The sequence below is a fragment of the Desmodus rotundus genome, chromosome 10 (genome assembly GCF_022682495.2).
Source record: "Desmodus rotundus isolate HL8 chromosome 10, HLdesRot8A.1, whole genome shotgun sequence".
Classification (NCBI taxonomy): domain Eukaryota; kingdom Metazoa; phylum Chordata; class Mammalia; order Chiroptera; family Phyllostomidae; genus Desmodus; species Desmodus rotundus.
In genome coordinates, this window is record NC_071396.1 from 87,354,303 (window position 1) to 87,377,647 (window position 23,345).

At 44.3% G+C, this 23,345-nt stretch overlaps 1 long non-coding RNA gene and 1 other non-coding gene across 7 annotated transcripts in view; one reads left to right on the forward strand and one right to left on the reverse strand.

The window, feature by feature from the left end:
• LOC112322813 (uncharacterized) overlaps positions 1–11,784 on the forward strand; it is a 66,543-nt gene extending 54,759 nt beyond the window's left edge. For 2 of the 6 annotated variants that reach the window (XR_011650482.1, XR_011650485.1), the window contains one exon: positions 279–11,784. This is a non-coding gene — a long non-coding RNA (uncharacterized lncRNA). The remainder of the gene's footprint in view (positions 1–278) is intronic. The other 4 variants (XR_011650483.1, XR_011650484.1, XR_008425279.1 and 1 more) reach the window with 4 other exon arrangements.
• LOC112323084 (U6 spliceosomal RNA) lies at positions 5,079–5,185 on the reverse strand. Its single transcript, XR_002976712.2, has one exon. It is a non-coding gene; the product is annotated as a U6 spliceosomal RNA (small nuclear RNA).
• Positions 11,785–23,345: the final 11,561 nt, after the last annotated feature.

The window sequence follows — 23,345 nt, forward strand, 5'->3', positions numbered from 1 at the left end:
AAGGAGGCAAGATAAGAGCTATAAGGCCTCGGAGGCCTAGGTTTGATGTCAAACATTCTAGTCATCAAATTTACTTCTTGATGGAATATGTTTTGCTGCCAAGAATCTGTGGTTACTTGCAATTAATCACAGTAGTTAAACCCTTTACTTAGGGTAGTGGGCTCTTCCATAGTTTCCATTTGCATTCTAAGAGGGCTGGTGACTTCACCTTTCCTAAGAGCACACACACACTCTCTCTTTTTTAAATTTTAATTTATCAAATACTCACTCTTTGCCAGGTACACTGGGCTACACAAAGATTGGGTGCTCATAGAGTATTCATGGAGATGATGGGAGAGAGGCTGGCAGTGCTGTGCTCCTGTCTAGCAGGCTCTTTAGCCTGGTCTAGGGAAAAGAGGAAAACTGCCTGAGAAAGCCAAGGTAAGGCCAAGTCTTGAGGATGACAGGAGATAGCACTGTTTGGGGGTGGAGGGAGGAGAATGCCAAGACAGCAATGAAACCTATAGAAAAAGATCACCCAGTCCTACTCCTTCAGTTACAAGTGAGAACAATGAGACTGGAGAATCTTCTCATTGCACCCACATTTAGTGGAAAAGCAGGAACCCAGGCCTCCTGAGTGTCCTGTCTTGATTTGTATCAGGTCTTAGGTCACCAAATAGATAGTACTCTCCATCAAGGCCACCTTTGAAAGTCTCCTCACAAACTTAATTGTGTTTCCCCTTCAGGTGTCTGATTCCACTCTCCTTTATGAGAAGTTCCACGTTCCCTTTCACTCCTGGCTCCCATATCCCATATATCTGTAAAAGTGAAGATCTGCTCTAGGATAGGCTGGTGAGTAATCCAAACAGATGTCTCTACTCAGTGCTGGCGGTGTGGCCTGTATACTCATGAGGCCAACTTGGCATCTCCAAGCACTGGGCCATGTTGTGCCACCAACTCAACATTCATGCTGCATGCAACATGTCAGAAGATACAACCACAGAGAAAGTTTCATCAGATACTGTTTTGTTGCAGAAAGGTTCAAGAGACCATAAATCAATCATTACGCTTCTGGAGCACTTGGCCCTTGGATCGTGCCCTAATCAGAAATTCACTTCACTGAAGGGTGTTGGCTCTCCTTCTGGCCATAATTCCCAGCTGAGAACCTGGACTGTCCCCAGTCAGACAAGCCAACCATGATCCTCAACCCTGGCCATTGCACAATGCTTTCATTTATAGCCTTCAAAGTGTTCTCAAGTTTGCCATCTCATGGAATTCTCCCAAAACTCTATCAGGGAACCAGATAGAAAAGTTCTAATTTAGGGGATGCAGAAATGGAGACCCAAAGGAGTTAAGAATCTTGCTCAAGGCCTGCTAGTAGTGAGGGGCCGATCCAGGACAGAAGGCCAGATCTTAGGCCTGTAAGTGCAGAAATTTCATTGAGAGATACAGAGCACACAACCTCTGGCTTAAGGTCTCCTATGCTCTGGTATAGCTCTCACCAAAACCAACCAGCCTAGGTGGTGGTACTTTCTTGATCCATTCTCTTTGACTTGACTTCCCTGCATGTGGACTGGTGCCTGACTAGAACACCCAGGTTAGCCTTCCAATGCCACCTAGCCTTGTGTGTGCCAGAATGCTTTGCTGGTGGGAAGCAGAGACTGCAAAGCTGCTGCTGAAGATCACAGATGCCCTGCAACTTCTACCCTACTATAGGCAATGCATTCTCTGGGGGGGCAGGCCAGGAATCCTGAAGCCGTGGCTTATTTAACCAAATCAATGCACACATACTGTCCAGCTGTTAGGCATGGAGGGAGGGCCACTGGAGCTCCAAGGGAGAGCAGGGCTGGCTTAGAATATTTGACAAGGGGATCGTGATTAGACTCCCTTTGTGTTGTTGAGAGCAGAACTAGGGCAAACCGCTGTGAGTGTGGGGAAGCAAATTTTAATCCGCAGCGAGGAAGAACTTTCTACCCCTTTAGAGCTGTTCAGAAGGAGAAGATTTTGTCGTAAATGATCGTTTATCTGTCATTCATGGGAGTTACCAGTCCCATTGCTGAAGAGCAAGAACTGACAGAAGAGGCTTTTTCAGTCAAACTAGAGCCCATCAATTTTTTCTTTATTAGGCCTAACCATTGGTCCTAATTTTAGATTCTGGAGCGGCGTCAAATAAAGCTAATCACTCTTGCACATTTTACAAGAGGGGCTTATAAATGAGTTTCTAATTGGTGGAATTTCAGGCATGGTTATAAAGTGAAATGAAGAATTTCAGGCCAGTGGGAAGATATTTTGGGGCAGTGTGATCTTTTCAGAGCCCTTAACTCATGCTGCAAAGCTGACCAGCTATCATCCTGGGTTGGATGAATGTATGAGAAATTCATTTAACTTTTTGTTACTAAAGGTCCTTTTGGAGGAAACACGATGGAATCAATAGCGGTTTAGAAGTTTCCTCTGAGTCTTTGGTAAATGTCCCTTGTCTTTTAGATGCAGAATATGAAGTTGAGGCCTCTGATTTAGGAAATGGCTATGCTGGATAGGGCAGGGTAGGAGGGGGCCATAAATGATTCCTGCATCTTCTTGTTCCATTTTCTGGGGGATCTTTGTGGAAAGAATGCAAACTATTAGCTTAAGCTGTGCTGATTGCACCCACAAGCTGGACCTGAGAAGAGTTCCACCAGTTCACCAAGCCTGTGGTACTGGACATGGCATGTCTGCCTGGCTCCTTGCTTTGTGGTCACTGTTAGCTGAGAGCAACATTCCACAGCACCCAAGAGCTAGATGAGCTTCCCACTGGAAGTCACAATCAAAGAGAAGTACCACTGACGGCAAGGTGTGTCTTAGTGTCTCTGGCTCCTCTTTCTATATCACTTCCTTCCTTTTTGCCTTCTGCGTGCACTGTTTGGACCACACTGGGTCCCAAGTACTGTGGAAGCAATAATGTAGTACTTTAGTTCCCATTGACTGCTAATGGCTCACTCCGTGTAGCCTCTATGCCTAGCCCAGTGAGGGTGGTCCAATCAATTCCCTGGATACTTCCTGTTTTCTCAGTCTTCTTTCCAGCCAGTCTACTAACCCAACCAAAATTTCTTTCTTTTAGATGGTAACAAGGTAACACAACCTGGCCTTCTAGACATGCATTCACACATCCATCCATCCATCCATCCACACATCCATCCATTCATACATGCCTTTATTTGACAATCACTTACTGAGCTTTGCCATAGAGTCAGACACTGTGTTAGGCATTAAGGACACACTCAGGGTAAAATGAGGTCTTTCCATAACCAGCTGAGAGGACTGCAGATACACATGTTCAGTATGAGATAGTTGGTGCAATGGAGGTTTGCACAAAGGTCAGTAGGACCCAGGAGAGGCCTGGCTGCAGGGAAGTGGGGTGGGGCGGAAGTCTAGGAAGGTGTGAAAGGAGCCTGGGTAATTTAATCAACATTTTTCAGACAGACAAGTGGTCAGGAACAGCTGTGTGCAGGGAAGCTCTGTCCATAGGTAAGGGACAGCACACTATGTTTGAAGAGAGGTTCTGAGAGGGCGGGGTCTGTGCCTGCTTTTGCTCTTTGCTGTGCATGTGCTCACGGTGGACTACTGCTCTTTGTAGAATACACAACTATGCATACAGCATTAAGTTTATACACCTGAATTAAATTTTTACTTTCTATCAAACTACTACATGTGCATGATTATAGAATTTAAATTGATGACAAGACTTAAAAAAAACCTAGTATTTCCTTGGCCTACCCATCCGTACTCCTGAGTCGTACTCCCTAGAAACACTATTTTCAACACTTTAAGCTCTTATTGCTGGCATTTACCTTCATATTTCTAAATAATATTATTATATTGCTCTATCTTCAGGACATTATTTTTTAACTTCCATCTGCAGAACAGTAGGCTTTCCCTCTTTGAGCTGACATACCGTGCCTGCTTTTTCTTCCATTCTCCCAGTACAGTTATATTGCAATTTTCTGTTAAGTGAATTTTTAGGATTTTCATATTTATATCTATGAAGATTCTCACAAAGGAATGAAAATATGATTATTTCCTTTCTTTCCCCCCAGTTTTATTGAGATATAATTGACATACAGCACTGTGTAAGTTTAAGATGTACAGCGTAATTACTTGTCTTACAAATATAGTTATCTCTCTTTATCTGTGGGGGATACATTCCAGGACCCCCGGTGCATGCCTGAAACCATGGATAGTAATAAACCCTATATATACTGTTTTTTTCTATGAGTGCATACCTATGATAAATTTTAATTTATAAAGTAGGAACAGTAAGAGATCAACAATAACTAATAAAATAGAATGATTATAATAATACACTGTAGTAAAAGTTTTGTGAATGTGGTTTCTCTCTCTCAAAATACTTTTAAAAAAAATATTTTATTTGTTTATTTTTTAGAGAGAGGGGAAGGGAGGGAGAAAAAAGAGGGAGAGAAAACATCGATCAGTTGCCCCTCGCAGGCCTCCAACTGGGGGTCTGGCCCATAACCCAGACCTGTGCCCTGACTGGGAATCAAACCAGTGACCTTTTGGTTTGAAGGACGACACCTAAATCACTGAGCCACGCCAGCCAAGGCTCAAAATATCTTATTGTACTGTACTTACCTTTTCACTTAAAGGAAGTACTTTATGTTATTTTTTGTGGCATATTTGAATTGGCAGCATCACTACTCTTGTGCTTTGGGGCCAATGTTAAGTAAAATAAAGGTTACCTGAACACAGCACTGCAATCCTACAACAGTTGATCTGATAACCAAGATGTTACTAATTGACTAACTAGCAGGTAGTATATACAGGGTGGATATACTGGACAAAGGAGTGATTCATGCCCTAGAAAAGAGCAGGACAATGAAACATTTCATCATACTACTCAGAACAGTATGCAATTTAAAACTTATGAATAGTTTATTTCTGGAATTTTCCATTTGAAATTTTCAGACCTGGATTGACCATGGGCAACTGAAAGCATGGAAAGTGAAACAGTGGATAAGGGGGGACCACTGCGTTGTGAAATGATTACCATAATAAATTTAGTAAACATCCATCATCTCATAGAAATAAAAATTTTTTTCCTTGTAAAAGTAATGGAACACTTCACAAATTTTAATGGCATCCTTGCACAGAGACCATGCTAATCTACTCTGCATCTTGCCGATTTTAATATATGTGCTGCCAAAGTGAGCACTTATTTCCTCTCTTAAACAACTTTTTGTTTTTCCAAGAACTAAAAGTTGTTAAATGTCATAGTTTGCCTAGATTTCTATATACGTACCATTGATTCCTCCCTAAACTTTCCGATGGTGCTACCAAGATACCCTAGAGTCTAGGGTTTCAAACTCATTTTCACTGGGGGCCGTATCAGCCTCACGGTTGCCTTCAAAGGGCTGAATGTAATTTTAGGACTGTATAAATGTAACTTCTCCTTAACTAGGGGCAAGGAGTTTGGCGCTGCTGCTGGGTAGAAACAAGGTGCCGGGCCAGATAAAACAAGGTGGAGGGCCGGATTTGGCTCGTGGGCCTTGTGTTTGCCACCTGTGCCCTAGACAGTCAAGCCCATTGGGTGGCTGAGCAGTACTGATTTTTTTTCCTGAGACCATCCCTCCGGGGACCCCAACCCCCAGCTCTGTTTGACTTAAACTGGCTCTCTGTAGGTACGCAGCACCCCTCCTACCTCAGTGTCCCCTGCACTGCTCTCCTCTCATGATCTCCTCCTTTCTGGATCTCATGTCCTTTTTGTTTTACTCTCTTGCCTTGATAAAATCCTCTTAGGAACTCTCATGAAAACAAACAGGTAAAATTTTAGAGTGCTTGCATGTCTGAATATGTCTTCATTCTCTCTTCATATTGGACTTACCACTTGGCTAAATACAGATTTCTAGTATGGAAATACATTGCTCCACCGCAGCGATTTCCAACCTTTTTCATTTCATGGCACACATTAATTATTAAAATTCGGTGGAACACCAAAAAAATATACATTTTGCTGATCTGACAAAAAAATAGGTATAATTTTGATTTATTCACACCAGACAGGTATTGTTGTGTTGGCTGTTGTCATTATTTTATTTGACAACCAAAGGGAAAAGAGGTCAGTGTCCCTGACTAAACTGAATAATCAGGGATTGCATGTTTTAAAAATTCTTGAAGCACCCCCGTGTACCATGGCACACTGGTCGAAATCACTGCTGCACTGTATTCTAGGTTCTGGTGTTGCTGCTGAGAAGTCGGGTGCTTTCCTGATTCCTAGCCTTGTGTGTTGATCTTATTTTCACCCCTTTTTGAAAGTTTTAGTCTCTACTTTTATCCCTTGAATTTCATGATGATATATCTAAGTGTGCACCTTTTTTCATCCATTATGTTTGACCTTTTGATGAATCCTTCACATCTGGAATTTCACTTCTTCAGTTATAGGAATCTTAGCGTTTATTCTTTGTAATTGCCTCCCTTGTTCTCTCTGAGCTCTTTCACTGAAATTTCTGTTAAGAGACTGTTGGACCTCCTTGATGGATGCTCTAGTTTTTCTATTATTTCCTTTCTTTATTTCATCTATTGTCCTTTGTCTACTTCTAAGAGGTTTTTAATATAAATCTTCTAAAAATCTATTAAATTTTTTATTAAGATTATTTCATATTTAACACTCATGCACTCTTTTAAATTTTCTGGCTGTTCTTTTACAATAGTTTTCTGTTCTTGTTGCATGGGTACCTATCTTATCTTTCTGAAGATATGAGTAGTTCCTTTTTAAAAATAATTCTTTTTCTTCCTGTTTTACCTTTTTTTCTCTAAATATTTTATTTCAACTTTTGTTTTGTGTTATACTTTTTCTTAAATGTCTGCTGATCCTTGGCTCCCTGTTCATATTCAGGGTGAGGGACTATGTTGCTGACTGGAATTACGTGCTTGTGGGTGGTCCTTTTGACTGGTGGCCTTCAATGTGAAGTGACTAAGTCCTGGAAATTTTTTTAGCTAACTCACTGATGTCAAACTCTGTAGAGACACACCCTCTAGCTGTTTGTCTTGTCATTAACCAGCAGGTGAAGGAAGGGGGAAAGGGTTCCACCATTCACTCTGTAGACTTCACTTTATGTAGGTGCTAGTTTTGAAGGAGGCAGGTCTTAGGCCTGTGCTCTAGACCACCCACATGTAGGAAAGAGGAGGAGGGTAAAGTTATTGAAGGGGACAGAGGAGTAGTCAGAATGTCAGGAAGAGAACCAGGAAGGGAGAGATGATCAATAGCACTGACCATAGCTCACTCAGTTGGCTTTAGGCACCACTGAAGATCTTCCATGTTATGGTGGAAGCAGAACCCTGCTTATGGGAGGAAGGGGAAACCAAATGGCCCTGCAGAAACTAAACTCTCCTTCTCCCTCAAACCTTGTTCCTTCCATGGGTATTGCTACCTTCAGTTCTATTTCTCTCAAAGGTTCTGAGTCAGTCCCAGAGAAACAGGGGACACAGGCACACCAGCCATCAGTAGTGATTGACAGAAGACAAGAGAAATTATTAAATGTATGAAAGTAAAACAAATACTTTATTTAAGGAAAAGGAAACTTGGGGGGAAAAGCCTAATAAATAACTCAGTACAGCTGGCTTAAGCACTTTAAAGCCAGTGTCTGTGATAAGCAATGAAAACATTAATATAAAATGCTTCACCATAAATGAGTACCATTCAGCCTGATGTATTGCAGCTGAGCTGGCTGTCGGATGACATGCTTTTAAAGTGATGTTTACAATCAGTATTTTTTTCCTTTGGTAACTAGAAGAAGGCTAGAAGCTCTGCCAGGGTACGGCTCTGAGCCTTGAAAAGGTGGGTGCCCTGCCAGACAGCTGGCATTCCTCTATGGCCCCATTCTCGGCCAGCTTGAGATGGGCAGGAAGGAACCCCAGAGCAGGGTGATGAAGGATCTGAGTAGAGAGCCCAGGGCCTGGGTCTGATCAACAGCCACTTGTGAGGTCTGGACACAGTGGGTCAGGATTCTGGGTTCTTTCTCCAGCCAGTCCTGGAGATGACAAAGGGTGTCTCCCAGGTGCTCCGTAACCATTGTCCTCACCACCTTGCTGAGTCTCCTCCTTCTCTGCCCCAGGCTCTCTTGACAATGGTGTCCATTGAGCTCCTCAACCCCAAAGATCATTCAAAACAAGTGTTCTTTACTTTGACATTTTAAAATCTATAAAACAGAAAAGTGCCATCTGTCCTACCATGTCAATATGGTGATGGAAGAATCAGATAAACTAATCATGTAAAAGAATGTAAAGCCTTCTTAATGTGGGGTAATCTTATAATCATCATCTAAAGGACATCCTTCTTATTAAGCAATAATAATGATAATAAGAGCAGCGCACGTTTGCTGTGTGCCAACTTCACGCCAGGCCCGCGCTGAGCACAGAGGTTTCCCTCCAGGGGGTGCACCTGTGGCTTCCTGTGGGTGCTGGCCCCGTGCCTGCATGGACACCCTTCTCTGGGCCTTCAGAGGCACTTTCTCTCTCTCTCAGGGCTCCATCAGGATTATGCTTCTCCCTGTTGCCAGCACTGTTTCTCTCTCCCAGGTTCCTGGCAGTCCTGCTGGCTGACTAGGGAATGGGAGCTGTTTTGTTTCATTTTGTTTCATTATCAGTATTGTCCATGAAACAAATCACTAGACCCTTTTCTGAAAGTGTTCAACTGTTAGGCACTACTTGGAAAATAAACAAACTAATATAGATGGTGCAGGGGTCAAAGATGCAGCGTCCTCTTGGCGGCTGTCACTAGCTAGTGGTTCCTGAATCCTTTTTTACGTGATGACTCCATAGTTCCCCCGAAAGGGGCCGAGAGCCTCTCTCGCAGTGCCTTGGGTCTCACTGACAGCCCTGATGACTTAGGAGCAAACCCGTCCTGTGCAGACCGCCTGAAAGCCATCTGCTGCTTTGAGGGTTTGGATGCGCCTCACTCCTCCCAGTTCCCCCTCACGTAAGGAGCTGGGCTGCTTCTCTGGGCCCCACAGAGTTTCTCCCTGGACTTGGAAAACATTGCACTGTTTCCTATTAGTTTTCCATAGCTTCTTTCACAAGTAACCACAAGCTTAGTGGCTGAAAACAACACACATTTATTATCTTACAATTCTGGAGGTCAGAAGTCTGATGCAGGTCACAGCAGGCTAAAATCTGCATCTTGGCAGGGCTGCATCCTTTCTGGAGTCTCTTGGGGAGAATCTTTCTTCCGTGTTGCCTTTTCTTAGCTTCTAGAGGTCACCCACATTCCTGGTCTCATGGTGTCCCTTCATCTTCAAAGCCAGCAATGGCTGGTTGAGTCCTCACATCCCCTCATTGCAACTCTGATACTCCTGCCTCGCTCGTTCATCTTTCTAAAATCTTTGTGATGCCATTGGGCCCACCTGAGTAACCCAGGAATTTTCCTGTTTAAGGTCAGCTGTCAGCAACCTTTATTTCCATTAGCTACATTCTTTACCTTCTGCCATGTGAGGAAGCATATTCTCAGGGTCTGGGGATTAGGACATGGACACCTTTGGGGAAGGAGGGCTGATTGGCATTATCCTGTCTACCCCAACTCTCTGCAGTTGGCTTCTGCTCCTGGAACATCTCCCCTTCTTCTCAATGTAAAAAAAGATCAGCTGTAAAGACTGCTTCTACTCCCAGGTAAAGCTGGTCTCATCACCTGAGGTTGCTAGATGGACACTCACCGCAATTTCTCCTGAGGCCCCGTGGTAGGCAGGTGCCAACTCTCCAGGAGACTCCATCACCCAGCAACTGGGGCCCTCTCCTGGGGCTTCACAGACCCTCTGTCCCTTTTAGGCCTCACTGTCAACTCACACTCTGGTCTGAAGGAGCCTCTGTTCACAGCACAGTGGTGTGGCTGAGGGGATGATGTGCCCTGAGTATCACAAAGGGACCTGCTGCCACCTCCACTCCCCCGTGAGGATTTTGTGATAATGCACTCCAGTGTTCCACTTCTGGGGAGGGCCTCTTAGGGATATCATTATGTGTCATCTAAAAAGTGTTCGAATAATCAGAAACAAGAAACGTTACATATTTATATACTATATATGTGTATCTATGTACATACATATGTGTGTGTGTATTTCTCTAAAGAGAGGGGTAATTTTGCCAGCCCCTGTCATCAGGAAGGCCACTGCTCCCCCTGCATGCTCATGTCACTATGTAGTCACAGGGACAGTCGGGCAGCTCTAGGACTATGTTCCACACACACCACTATGTTACTTTGGACAAGTGACTTCATCTCATTGAGCCTCAGTTTTCTTGTTCCCCAAATGGAAAGATCTAATAGGAAGAGTGAGGAAAAAATGTACCAGATGTATAATTTTGTACTTCTTCCTTCTGCTGCTTGCTGCACCCTGCTCCCTTCCTCAGTTGTCCACTCTTATCTCTCATTGTCCTTATCATGCTCCATTTATTTTAAAGGGCCCTGGAATAACATGTTGCTATTTTCAGGTCCTTTCCTTCCCCATCCCCAACACATACACATGCTAGACAGAGATGTGAAGATGGTCTGGAGATACCTCAAACTTCCTCTGTCACTCATGGTCTGCGATGAAGAGGAGCTAACCCCATAGTGAGGACACAGTGGAGCTTAGGCAGAGGGGATTATGTGTGGAAGAGAGGGAGACTGTTGGGTCCAGAATCATTTAAATTAACCACCCACTCAGCTCTCCAATTTGAGAGCCCATTCCCAGGCCCAGTACTGTGCTTTCCCAAGCTGTTTCTCTTTATCTATAAGGGATGGCAAGAGCTAAGCAAGGGTCTTAGGCCAGGGGTGCAGCAGTGGGTTTGTCGGGGGCTGAAGCCATCCCACCAACTCCTCTCCCTACCAGGAAAACCTATGCAGAAAGTGCCAGGCAAACTCAGCTCTTCGGTGCTTCCTGATCGCCACTGTGCTTCTTTTCAGACCCCGACTACAAATTTGAACTGAACAGATGTGTTATATGGAAATGCTTTAAAATATCATTAGGAACAACTCTTGCATTAATGGCAATAAATCCATACTTTCAGTCACTTCTGATTTCTGCCTAACTGTTTGATAACTTGAAAAATATAAATTCTGATCTGGTATAAATTTGGGTAATGGATTGGAGGATTCCTATCCTGCTCTTCTCCCTCCCTGTCCACTTGTCTCCCTCCCCAGGCCAGCCCCACAGCACCGTTTAGGGGTGGAGAGGAGGGAGGAAAGTGGAGAGCTCAAATCTCCAATCACTGAGTCTGACCTGAAATCTACTATATGATCTCGAAGGACTTAGGTACACTCAGTGCCCCTTGGGGTAGTCTGTTTCTCAAATGGCTCTCAAGGATTCCTGCCTCCTGGTGCCCACACCCTCTGTGTGGGCTGGCCTTAGTGACTTGCTTCTAAGGAATAGAACGCTGCAAAAGTCATGGGATACCATTGCTGAGATTAGGTTATAAAAAGCTCTGATTCTTAACTTGCTGGTCTTCTCTCTTCTTGGTTTACTGGCTTTGATGAAGCACGCTGCCATGGTGGAGAGACCAACATGGCGAGGACCTGAGGGTAGCCTCTGGTTAAGTGCCCTGGGAAACGGAGATCCTCAGTCTAATGGTCTGTGAAGGCGTGAGTCCTGCCGCTAACTGCTCTGGGAGTTTGGAAGCAGATCCGGCCTCCTTGGAACCTTGAGATGACTTGCTGCAGGGGACACCTGGAGGACAGCCTGCAAGAGAACCTGACACTGGAGACCCAGCCAAGCCTTTCTCAGATTCCTGATCCGCAGAACATGGAAAACCATAGAAATAATAAATAATAATAAATGTTCATTGCTTCAAGTTGCTAAGTCTTACAGGAATTTGTTATGCGCCAATAGATAACTGACAAACCCCCAATGTCACTAATCTGTAAAATGGAACCATTCCCACCAGTCCGCCTAAGGATATCAGGAGGAATGGGGCATTAAGTCACAATGTAATACTGAAACCTTATTCTGGTTGCATCAATAACAGCCAGTCATTGATTTATTCCATAAATACTTACTGAGCACCAATTATGGTTAGATGCTGTGCTGCAAACATAGGCTACAAAAATGAATAAAACATCCTTGTTTTCTTCGATGAGGTCATGGTCTTTATGAGGGGAGTGATATATAGTTTGGAAACAGAGTGAAATATAATATATTAAATGTTCTGAAATACCCTCAAAATAGTTTGGAAGCCCAGATGCCAAATACAACTTCATATGATAAAACTGCTCACTAAAGTAGTAAGAATTCTTGAAAATATCTAGGCATTCCCAACTCCCTCTTTTCCAATGAGAACACCAACAAGAATGAAAGGATTTAAGACCTAGAATTTGATGAGACCCTTGGGTACAATCTCAACATGTGGATGAGATGGCTCTGGTGTTTTGAACTCAAATCCTGGGACATAATTTCAATAGGGTCCCCATTCAACCTCACCTTTCCAGGCACATGCTTGGAACTGGCCCTGCGACATATTTTATTTGCAGACCCCTGTCCTTTAACTTGAAACCTAATCCTTCTCAAGTATGTAGTGACTTCTCCCCTCCCATCTGACCTCCAAGAGCCCCTGGCATGCTCCCTGTATATTCCAGCCCAGACTCTGGTTTGTGTCATGTATATTGCTCGTTAACCAATTCACTCCTGTATTCAAGCAAAAGAAAACGAAGGCTTCAGTTCCTCCTAGAGGTGCCTGGGCTAGAAAGATTTGTTGAAAGTCTGTTTAAGGAGTACGCAGCTTTACACCAAGACAGGAGAAGGAAGTTTTGTCTCTGCATAAATTGAACCAAAGGCCCAAATTCTGCATCACTGGTCACAACAGAAGGTGTGGTGTGGTTCCTTAGTGAAAATAGCAATTAAGATTAGGCATAGCCTGTGTCATAGCTTCCTTGCTTCCATCTGGATGGGACTTGGTTGGTTATCTTTACCTCTGACCACTCAGTGATCCAGGATTAACTGCCTGCAGAACAGCTCTGCTCAGAAATTTCAGCACTGCTGCCCTCACAACTATGCAGACTCCCTCGGCATCATTTTGGTCCCTACCTGTCCAGGCATAAAGTGTCTCTGGGCCTTTGCACTAGCTATTCTCTGCCAGGAATGCCCTTGCCACATGTTGGCAAGGCTTACTCACTCTTCCACTTCAAATCCTTGATCAGATTTCACCTTCATATGAATCCTCCTCTGATACTCTGATTTAAACTTGCGATCCTCCCCACTCCCCCAACCTGGAGCGATGCTTGACTTGTAGTCATCTCTCAATAGTATGTGGTTTTGGAATGAAGGGGAGAGTTGAGCAGAGGCTGGAAGCCCATGTTATTGTTGTCTGTGGTGAAATAGACACACCATAAAAGTTGCCATTTTAACTATTTTAAGTGTACAGTTCTGGGCAGTAAGTGCATTCACATTGTTGGGCAACCATTGCCACGATCCATTTCCAGAACTTTTCCCATCAACCCAAACTGAAACTCTGAACCCTTCAAATAATAACTCCCCAGCTCCTCTCCCTCCCCCACACCCGAGAACCACCATTCTACTTTCTGTCCCTGTGAATTTGACTACTCTAGCTACTTCATGTAAATGGATGCACACAATATTTGCCCTTTTGCAACTGGCTGATTTCACTTTGCATAACATTTTCAAGGTTCACCCGTGCTGTAGCAAGTGTTAGAATTTCCTTCCTTTTTAAAGCTGAATAATAATAGTTCTTTGTAAGTGAATATTACATTTTGTTTACCCATTCATCTGTTGATGGTATAAGCCTGTGTTTTTTTTTTTTTTTCAGAGATAATGCCACAGGAGATTTTGTGAGAGAACAGGTGGGCTCAATCACCCCTTGTGTTTCTCCTGAGGTGTGAGAGGCACTGAGTTGTTTCTCCCACAGCTTTGTGGTGCTTACTCACCAAGGAAAGGGAATCCTGGACAATTAGTTGTCTCAAAACTTTGGGTGCGAAAATATTTTTCTTTCTGTAGGACTACAGGGGAAGTTGAAGATAGAATTTAATGAAAGCTGCGAGGATGAGTTATCTACTTTATGGTCATAAATAATGGAAAAATGGACTCTATGTCTCCAAACATTCTTTATATAAATTCTTCATTGAATAGGTGACTTTAGGCTACATGCTAAAAAACAAACAAAACCTGAAATTAAAAATAAAAAACTATAGTCGGGAACAATTGAGAAATCACCTTGTTGGAGAACCCGAGGGGACTTCCGCTCAGGTCTGGTGTGAGGTGCCAGAGCTGCCACAGGCTGGCAGAACCCCGGGGACGTGCTGCGTGTATCTGGTGCCCTGAGAGGGGACTCACAGTCAGTGAGGCATGGCACCTCCTCTCTCACCCTTTCTTGTTTTGTGTTGTTCTGTTTTTCACCTAATAATGTACCCAGGAGTGATTGTCATTTTAAAGGGACAGGTACAGATTGATGTTTTGAATTTGAGCCCCCATATATAGTGTGTTTTTTCTTGGATGTGTTTGATGCAGTTCTGGGCACTGAGGGTGCTTTTCGAGACAACAAAGTGAGTCTTAAGCACATTCCCACCTACCTCCTTTGAGCCTCTCTCTCTCCACCAGCAACCGAAGCGGGATCCAGAGTGCAAGGGTAGCCACCTACCTCCTCCCAGGTGAGGCCTTTCTCCATCTTTCTTCCTCCCCGAAGGCAAAACAACATGGTTGGGTGTCTAATTGCCTGCTTTTCCCTGCTGTGTTGTGGGGAAAAACATTTAACTGTTAACAACATTTAACTGTTTACTTCTGTGGAAGTAAAGGGCAAGACTGGTGAGTTCCAGGGGTGGGGTTTGGAACTTGCAGGATCCATCTCTCTGAGCACCTGGGGACATCCTGTGACCACTCCTACAAGCAGCAGGGGTGGATTTGAAGGGGAGGAGTCCCCAGTTAGGACTCTACATGTGCTCTCCAACAGAAACATATCAGGGTTTAGGGTACAATTAGGACACAATTACCCTCCAGGTACGTGGGGCTTTAATAGGCTTCTGAGGGCTACCGGGGCACCTAACCTCTATGTGCAACATAGTTTCTATGGGAAAATACATTTTGAGTACCAGGAAACTGACATCCACTCAAACTTTTGGAACAGAGCCCACTCTTAAGTAGGAGACTACTTGAATGCCATATTCACAGCTAAATTATATACATAGGCCTATTTTTAAGACATGTGCCTATTTCCAAGATACTCCACTTATGTAACAATGGGAATTGGAAGAAAGAATTGATAGAAGTAGAAATCATGTTCTCAGTGAGGGGGGGTAGATGTGAACATTCACTGTGTAGAGCACATTTAATTTTACACAGAAGAAGAGTAGAAGACGCAGAGAGAATGCCTAAAATAGTCTTTAGGTTTGTGTGATTTGCTCCACATGGGCTTTCCTTTCAGCAGCTCCATCTGCATACAGTTCTTAATTTTGAGACCAACAACTGAATTCTACAGTCACAGAGAAGCCTGAATTAAATTAAGAGGTTAGGGTATAATCAAAACCTGCATTTCATAGAATTTTCCCAAGTTGTAAAGCACCTTCAGATTCCTGTCTCTCCTTGACTTGTGGGTCTATGATGGGTGATGAACTCCCTGAAGGCAGACCTAGAATTCCTTTCCCTACAGGGACTTTACCTGCAGGAGCTGGCGGGAGCTTTGCCCAGGACTGTGTCTTGATGCCAGTTTTCCAGAGCTCTCAGTTACTCAAGGCCAACACCTGTATCCATTGGTCACCAACCCAGTGTTAAAAACCCTGGTTACTCTGAGTCTAAAAGTGAACTAACCTACATTCACTTCATTTTACTTTACTGCAAATAGCTGTACTCAACCCAGTAATTCATGGAGTTAAATGAATTCATTTCAGTTTAACTCCTTTAAATCAATAACTCAAATCAGCTCCAGTAAGAACTGAATTCAGTACCCCAAACATTGATTACACCACTAGTTGGCTGGCAGTATGTTCTTAACTACGGAAAGTCACGAAGATGGTTCAGTTGGACTTTGGGTTGGCAGAGAGCTGTGGGATGAATAGGCTCCTCCTCTCCAACTGTGTATGTTTTATTCATAGACTGCCCTTGTATTCCAGACAAAAATAACAAATGTAAATGCTGTTGTTTTTCAGTTATGAATTTAAGAAACAGAGTTTTTGTTCTGATTCATGCATCGTGTTTGGAATAGAGTAGTTGGTGTCTCACGACAGCAAGAATGATAGGGAGGAAGAGGATGGACGGGTGCCTGAATTCTTGGGGGACAGCTGGCACTTCTGCATGCTCGCCGGGGCATTCACAGCCATTCCCTGTGCCTCAGTGAGAAGGTGGCTTCTGCATCCAGGAAGGGAACACTCACACAATGTGTAGCTTCTCCATGCCTGGCCTTTTCATTAGCACAGGCCTGTTACCCAACTGTTTGCCCAATTCTAAAAGGATAGATCTGTGTGCTGATAGGAGGGTCCCTGAGGGAAGGAGGGAATTAGATATGGATGCTTTCTCGAATCCTGCTCATTACGGGGATGAAGGAACTCCAGCAGCATGGCAAGAACACTAGGCTCTGGGTTAGGAGGCCTCAACTCTGGTTCTTGCTCTGTTACAAACCAGCTGGGTGATCTTGTGCAGATCACTGGCCTTGTCTGGGCAATCTGATCACTAATGTGCCTTTTAATCTACAATCTGAGCCAGTGGTGGTATCTATGGGAAGAGAGATGAGCTGCCTGTGTCCCCAAGCCTAGCTTCTGCCAGCTCCACCAGTGGACAACTGGAGCTGATGCAAGCTTCAGCTATTAGGCACCTGTGCCCTGTGACTCAATCGAATCTGAAAGAGATGGTGTGGCTGTAGCCCTAAATGTCATTGTTAAAATTTTTCCTTCAATACCAGTAGCCTCATCTCTAGCATCAGCACCATCATGATGGTATGAATATGAGCCAGGCTCTGTATTAATCACTTCTCATTTATTATCTCATTTAGTCTCACAACGGCTCCATAGGGAGTTGCTTTCCCCATTTTTCAAATGAAGAGCAGGCTGGATTCCAGCCCACATCTACCTGATTCTGAAACTTGTCCCCTTCAGGACCAGTGACACACATTTAGGATGGTTTTCTGTCACTGTTTTCTACCTTGCCATCAGTTCTTTGGAAGAGACAGAATATTGTCTTAAAGTCCAGGCCTTCTGGGTTTGGCCTTGACTGTCTGGCAAGTTTTTTGCCTAGACTTGGTGGGCCGGGACCCTGTTCCTCATCTCCCAAACTGGAGGCCAGCTTCTGGCTTAGACACCTCACGTCAGGATGCTTCCCATACCTGACTTTTATAACACCTGCCATCTGGATCATCCTGCTGTCCAGATCATTTCCAGCCTCTGAACTGTAGTTCTGGGGCTCTCAGGGACTGCTTCAACCAACGCTGGCTTCATCACAACTCTTTGGGGCTCTTGGTCACTGATTTGAAGTTGGCCCTATAGTTCTCAGAATTTCCTTAGCCTTCCTCTGGGCATCCTGCCCTCTGCCACCTGCCCTTCTGCTGCCCTCTCAGTACCATTCCACCTGAGTTCACTTGGCTTACGGCATCTGGGACCCGTGGGAAAGAACATAGTGGACCACAGTGACCCAGCCCCAGACTGGAAGGTGAGCCCTGTGCTCAAGCCAGGAGGGGGCAGTAGAGGGCATACCCAACAGAGCTCCATAAAATAATACCTTTTGTTTTATTCATGTGTTTCTTTCCACTTTCACTGATTTCTTTGCTTGTGGAGAGCACTTGAGCACAGAGCCACAGGGGAGAGAGGCCTTTTCACCTAGGCAGCCCAGGATTGTTCTGCCTCTGCTCCTCTCAGGATTTGGTTGTTTTCCATCTTAATTATGCTCTTTGCATCAGTGGCTGGCAGGCACACAACCTTTAAAGGAGTTTATCTTAAAAACCCACTCTCTCCTCAGAGAAGCAGTTCTGTGAGGAATGGTAAGACTTCCAGGGATGGTTGTGTGTGTGTGTGTGTGTGTGTGTGTGTGTGCAGGCAGTGGTGGGCATGGTGGTGATTGCTTTCTCACTCACCATAACCTTGGGCAAGTCAGAGCTTGTTAGCATGAATGGGGGATACTTATATGCCTCCTAGCCTTAAGTCTCATGAAACATTCAGTCTTCTCCTGATACAACTATTACATCAACTGGGGGCAGTGACACTGTGAAAGGGAGCCAGGACTCGTCAATGGGTTAAATGGGTGACAACACCATGAATCTAGGTTACATTTGTCTAATTTAATGACTAACTATAACACATTTATTTGGGTTAAGACTCTGGAGATCCCTGATTGAATGCAAATATCCTGCAGAAATAACGGTTTATAATGATCAACCATTTACATTTTAGTATAAATTAACTTTTACATGGTTCAGTTACCAAGTGGAAGGTCTTCCCATTTCTAGGAGAACTATTAGATAATATCTTCATTTACCCTTTGAGTCACGCATTTGAGATTTTTTTTTAAAGCTTCAACTGTGCACTCTGTCCTACACAGGGAGACCAAGAGAAGGAGAAGAGCTGGTCCCTTGAAGAAATAGTTAGGGGCCTAGAATTCCTCACAGGAAACAATAGAGCATGTTAAAAATAACATAGTTAGGAGCTAGACAGGTATCATAGACATAGCTGCACACTGATATTGAATGAAGCAGGGTTAGGTGGGGCTGAGATTAGCTCCAGGGAGAAACTGAGATCTACACTGGATTTTTACTCTTGAAATTGTCCAGATGAGGTTTACATAATTAAATTCAGACAAATAGTATAGAATCAACATTGCAGAATGAAAAAATGGTTGGACTGCAGCAACTGGAGAAAGCAGAAGGTGTGTGTTAAGTGTAAGGAGACACCAACTGTTTGATTACTTGATGGTGATGGAAAAAGAAAGCCCTTGCTTATTCTTTCCCTACCCAACTGCCTGACTTCAATCTTCCCAGCAGTGTTCATCTGGCTTGAATTTTCTAGTTCCCACTCAATTTCCCCATCAGTGTTATGGACAGGCATAATTCTCTCCCTACACCTAGTAGGGGCTTAATAAACGTATTGAATCAGCCAACAAATCAATCATAAATAGTCTTGAGCATATCTGCTAAGCTGACCTATTTCAGAGGCCTTGGTTTTGATTGTTTTGGATGAAAGTTGGTTTATCTTAAATCTGAAATTGGAGAAAAAAGGGTATTTTAACAACAAATGCTACATTTGCATCATGGGTCAATGTTCCCATTCTCTGTCTCTCATGATCATTCACATAGCCTCACTCCAATTCAGTTGGACACAGCAATTACTTTGCCATTTATGTGATTAGATGCTATGGAACAACCAAACTAAAAAGACGTCACCCTCACTTCCTGGGAACTCAAAATTAGTCATTAATTTTATATGGTGAGCAGTGAGGAATTTTCTCAGGACGAAATAAATTATAGCTCTATAAATGTCACTCAAAAGGCATACCACTTTGATTTCTTAATATCATTGTTGTTATAACCTCCTCAGGTTATAGATTTCAGAGGGTGAACCATCTGAGAAAGAGGGTTAGGTATTCCTGACCTCTGTTTAATACTCTCTCTGACCATGGATACCTCCATTCAGCCAAAGGCCAGGCCAAGGATGGGCCCCTAACACAACACAGATGCCAGACTATCCTGGAGGAATGCAGTGACTCTGTCCTCTTCGGATTCCATGGGCCCAATCTGGTCCCTGCATCCTAAAACTCCAGGATGTGACTGAATGTGCAGTCCCACAGCTCCTACAAAAGGCCCCACCAGTGGGTCCTCAGCTTCCAGAGGAGTTTCCTGTTCTGATCTGGGGTCCAACCATGTCCTGGATCAGGAACCCTACCTACACCTCAGCTCAGTTCCCAGACATGCAACCAATGCTAAGATGCTTTCGTAATGTTCTTCTTTTCTTGTTTCTCACCAACTAGGAAGGTAGAATATTTAGACTTCTGCCAAACTTTCAAGAAGTTGACCTTTGAATCTTCACTATCATTGGCTCAGGTCTTTTCCTGCCCATCCAATGGCCATGCCAGATGTCTGGACTGACTGTCACCATTGTTCCAGAAGAAGGTGGATGACCACTTCCCATACACCATGATGATGACAACAACTGTGCCATCCCTCTGGTATGCTCTGTCTGAAGGACAATAAAGCAGATAGCACTGAACTTTGTCATTGCTTTATAATTCAGTAAATGTCCAGTGTGATCACATTGGAGGCAGTAAGTTTTGTATTGGACAAAGAAACAATGGACAAAATCAGACCCAGCCCAAGAGGTGAGGGCAGTCACACTAGTCCTGGACAGAAGATGCTCAGGTGGAGTGGGAGGGCTTACAGGGCTGGAGCAGCATGGAGCTCAAACCAGAAGAGGCAGGGGGAAAGAGGGCAGCTGGACATAATTCTCATAGATGAACTCTTGCCAGGTAAGCCCTTCCCAGTCATACTATGGGGCTGATAACATGCAGGGACTTTCTATCAAGTCCTGTTCCTGTGGGGGAGGTAACTCTTCTGGGCTAGAAACCCAGCTTTCTCTTTCCCCCAAGAATGAGAGTAATGGTTGAACCAGGGTTAACAGTTAGGATTGAGGGCAAGGGCTGGACTACACTATACCCCACTACTTCCTGTCCTGGGCTGAACCCCAGCCCATCCCTGCTCAGCCACTGCCCAGGCCTCTTTCTCACAGCAAGGCCTGCCCACTGGCTGCACCCTCACCCTATTTGCCTCTACCTGATTCTACTGTATCACCATTATGGTCTGGGCAGCATCACAGGGGCTTGGATTAATTAGTGATTATTCTGTAGGTGACTCTGATTTCCTCAGTATGTCTAGTATTTGCCTTCTTTTGTATTTTTTTGATGGAGATGTTGGGGCTGGCCCACAGCAGATCTTCTGTCATGTTTGTTGATTGATGGCTCAATGTTTCCTTTCCACCCCACACCACTCACACACTGCCCCCAGCCCAATAATTTCTCATGATAGTTGTAGGGTAGGGTGGGGTTAAACTGAACTTTTCTGTCTTCCATTAGAACTCTGCTTTGGTGTTGATTTTCCAAGCTGTCTTTTTGGTCAGCTTGAACCAACTTCAATGTATCAAAAATGCCAGTAGCATCTTGCATCTCCTGGGTATCTGTGTATCTGTGTATCGTGTTTGTAATTTCCTTTGGATCATTTTTCTGTTAGTAGCATATTTGAAGATTTACCCAGGCATGGGCTTAGACCATCGGGATGAGGAAGATCTGGTATGAATAGGATTCAAAGCTGCCCATGGAGGGAATGAGAACAGAGGCCTGGAGGGACTGAGCTACCTCAAGGGAAGTTCCAGAAGGAGATTCAGTCTTGTGATAAAACCCAGTGCCCCGCTGGTACAATAGTCACAGGCCACATTTCAGTAGCAGGGTCTGAGTTGGCAGCAGGGTACTGGGGCAAGTAACATGTCTATAGGTGGAAAGTGTCTCAAGGCACAGGGACAGCTGATAGCAAGGGACATGCCCTTTGGCATTTGAAAGTGGTATGCCAAGAGCCAAAAAGCACCCCATCCAGGGAGGGACTGGGTTGGCTTGCTTTCTTCATTCCTTTCTTCTTCACTTTCTTTGTCAAAAAATTAATGAACATTCCAGTAACTCTGCTGGGTCCTGGGACAATCTGATATACAAACAGATAACACTCTTTCTTGAAGCTTGGAGGGGAACAGACTAACACTAATAAACAAATACATGAAATAATTACAAGTTATGAAAAGGTCTACAAAGAAAACAGTGCTTAGAGAGCAAATAATTGGTGGGGGTATTGGAGAACCACCTAAAGTATGGAGAACAAAGTTTGGCATGATGGTCAAGAAAGCCAAGACTTGCAGGATGAGATGGAGCTGGCCAGGCTTAGAACATAGAAGAGAGAAAAACAGTTGAGAGAACAGCATATGCAAAGGTCCGAAGCAGAAAAACCTTTGGTTGAAGGAACCAAAAAAGGTTCAGAACAGTCAGAGAATGGGCAATGGGGAGAGAAACAGGTCACTGAAGCAGGCATAGCTATGGGAACTCTACCAGTTAAATTTTTCAGGCAACAACCCTAACATTTAGTGTCTTAAAACAGTAATGATTTATTATTTCTCATGATTCTGTGGGGTTCTTTTTATCTGGGCATGTAGCTGGGACTGGAATGTCTGGAATAGACTCACAACCTAGGGACTCAGCAATGGCGGTGATGGCCAGGCTTTCCTCTCCATGGATTTCTCATCCTTCTATAGGAAAGTTCAGACTTGTTTACATGGTGGTTGCAAGATTCCTAGCAGCAAGACAGGCACGGTTCATTGAGCAAGAGCTTTCTAAGGCTCTGATGGGATCATATTTGCTATAATGTTCCACTGAGCAAAGAAAGTCACACAGCCAAGTCCTGATGGAAAGGCCAGGAAAAATCCACCTCTTGATGGCAGGAACTACTATTACATTGAAAAAATATGGAAGTTTTTCAATGTAATCTCAGGAATGAAAACAGATGCTTTGTTTATTAATTGAGTACCTGGTCTGGGCTGGGCTTCATTCAATTATTCCTTCCTTCCTTCCTTCCTTTCTTAATTTGTTCCTTTTTTGTTTTGTAAATAATCTACTGTGTGTCAGGCACTGTCTCAGATCTGCTGAGTAAGACATGGACTTTACCATCAAGTAGTTCACATGACAGCGCAGGAGATACACGAACAACCACTTACATTTTGGGGTGGTCAGAATTTCAGAGGAGGTGTGCCTGATGAGAGACAGGAGAGACTGACCCAACAAGTTGGTTATGGAAGGAGGGTTTTGATGCCTGAGCTGAGTCCTGAGGAATAAGAAGGTGAGGATGGTTACTCAGGAAGTGGAAGCAGAGCCAGGCAGACATCTGAGGCCAGCATCAATGGGATGCTGAGCCTGAAAATGTGGAACTGGATCTTTGTTAACCCATTCTGCTTCAAACCATGCTTGGTCCTGAGCTTGACCTGGTGGTCAGGGCTGGGCTTGAAAGCACAGTGGTGGTGGCACTAGGAATCAAGGGACCCCAGCAGTGGGGAGGAGTTGGGAGGGGGCTGAGTCTAACAGTGACAGCAGGTAGTCCCCATGTATGCGTCTGCACCCTGCGTCAAAAGCTCTGCAGCTTGTGCCACCCATCTCCCATCAGACTGCAGGCCCCTGAGTCACTGAGTCAATGCCGGCTGATGAGGCAGCAGAGCCCTAGGGCCTCTTTGCTAGAAAGAGGGCCTCAATTTGCTCCCCCCACCCCCGCCCCACATAGATTGTGGCCTGAAGAGGCCAAGGATGTGAGTGTGTCATTTGCTTCTTGCTCTCTCCATGTGTTGGGGGTAGAAGTGGGGCAAAAAAGAAAGAGTCTCAGGAAGTGTGTAAATTTATCCTGGCCTCGCCTTAAGA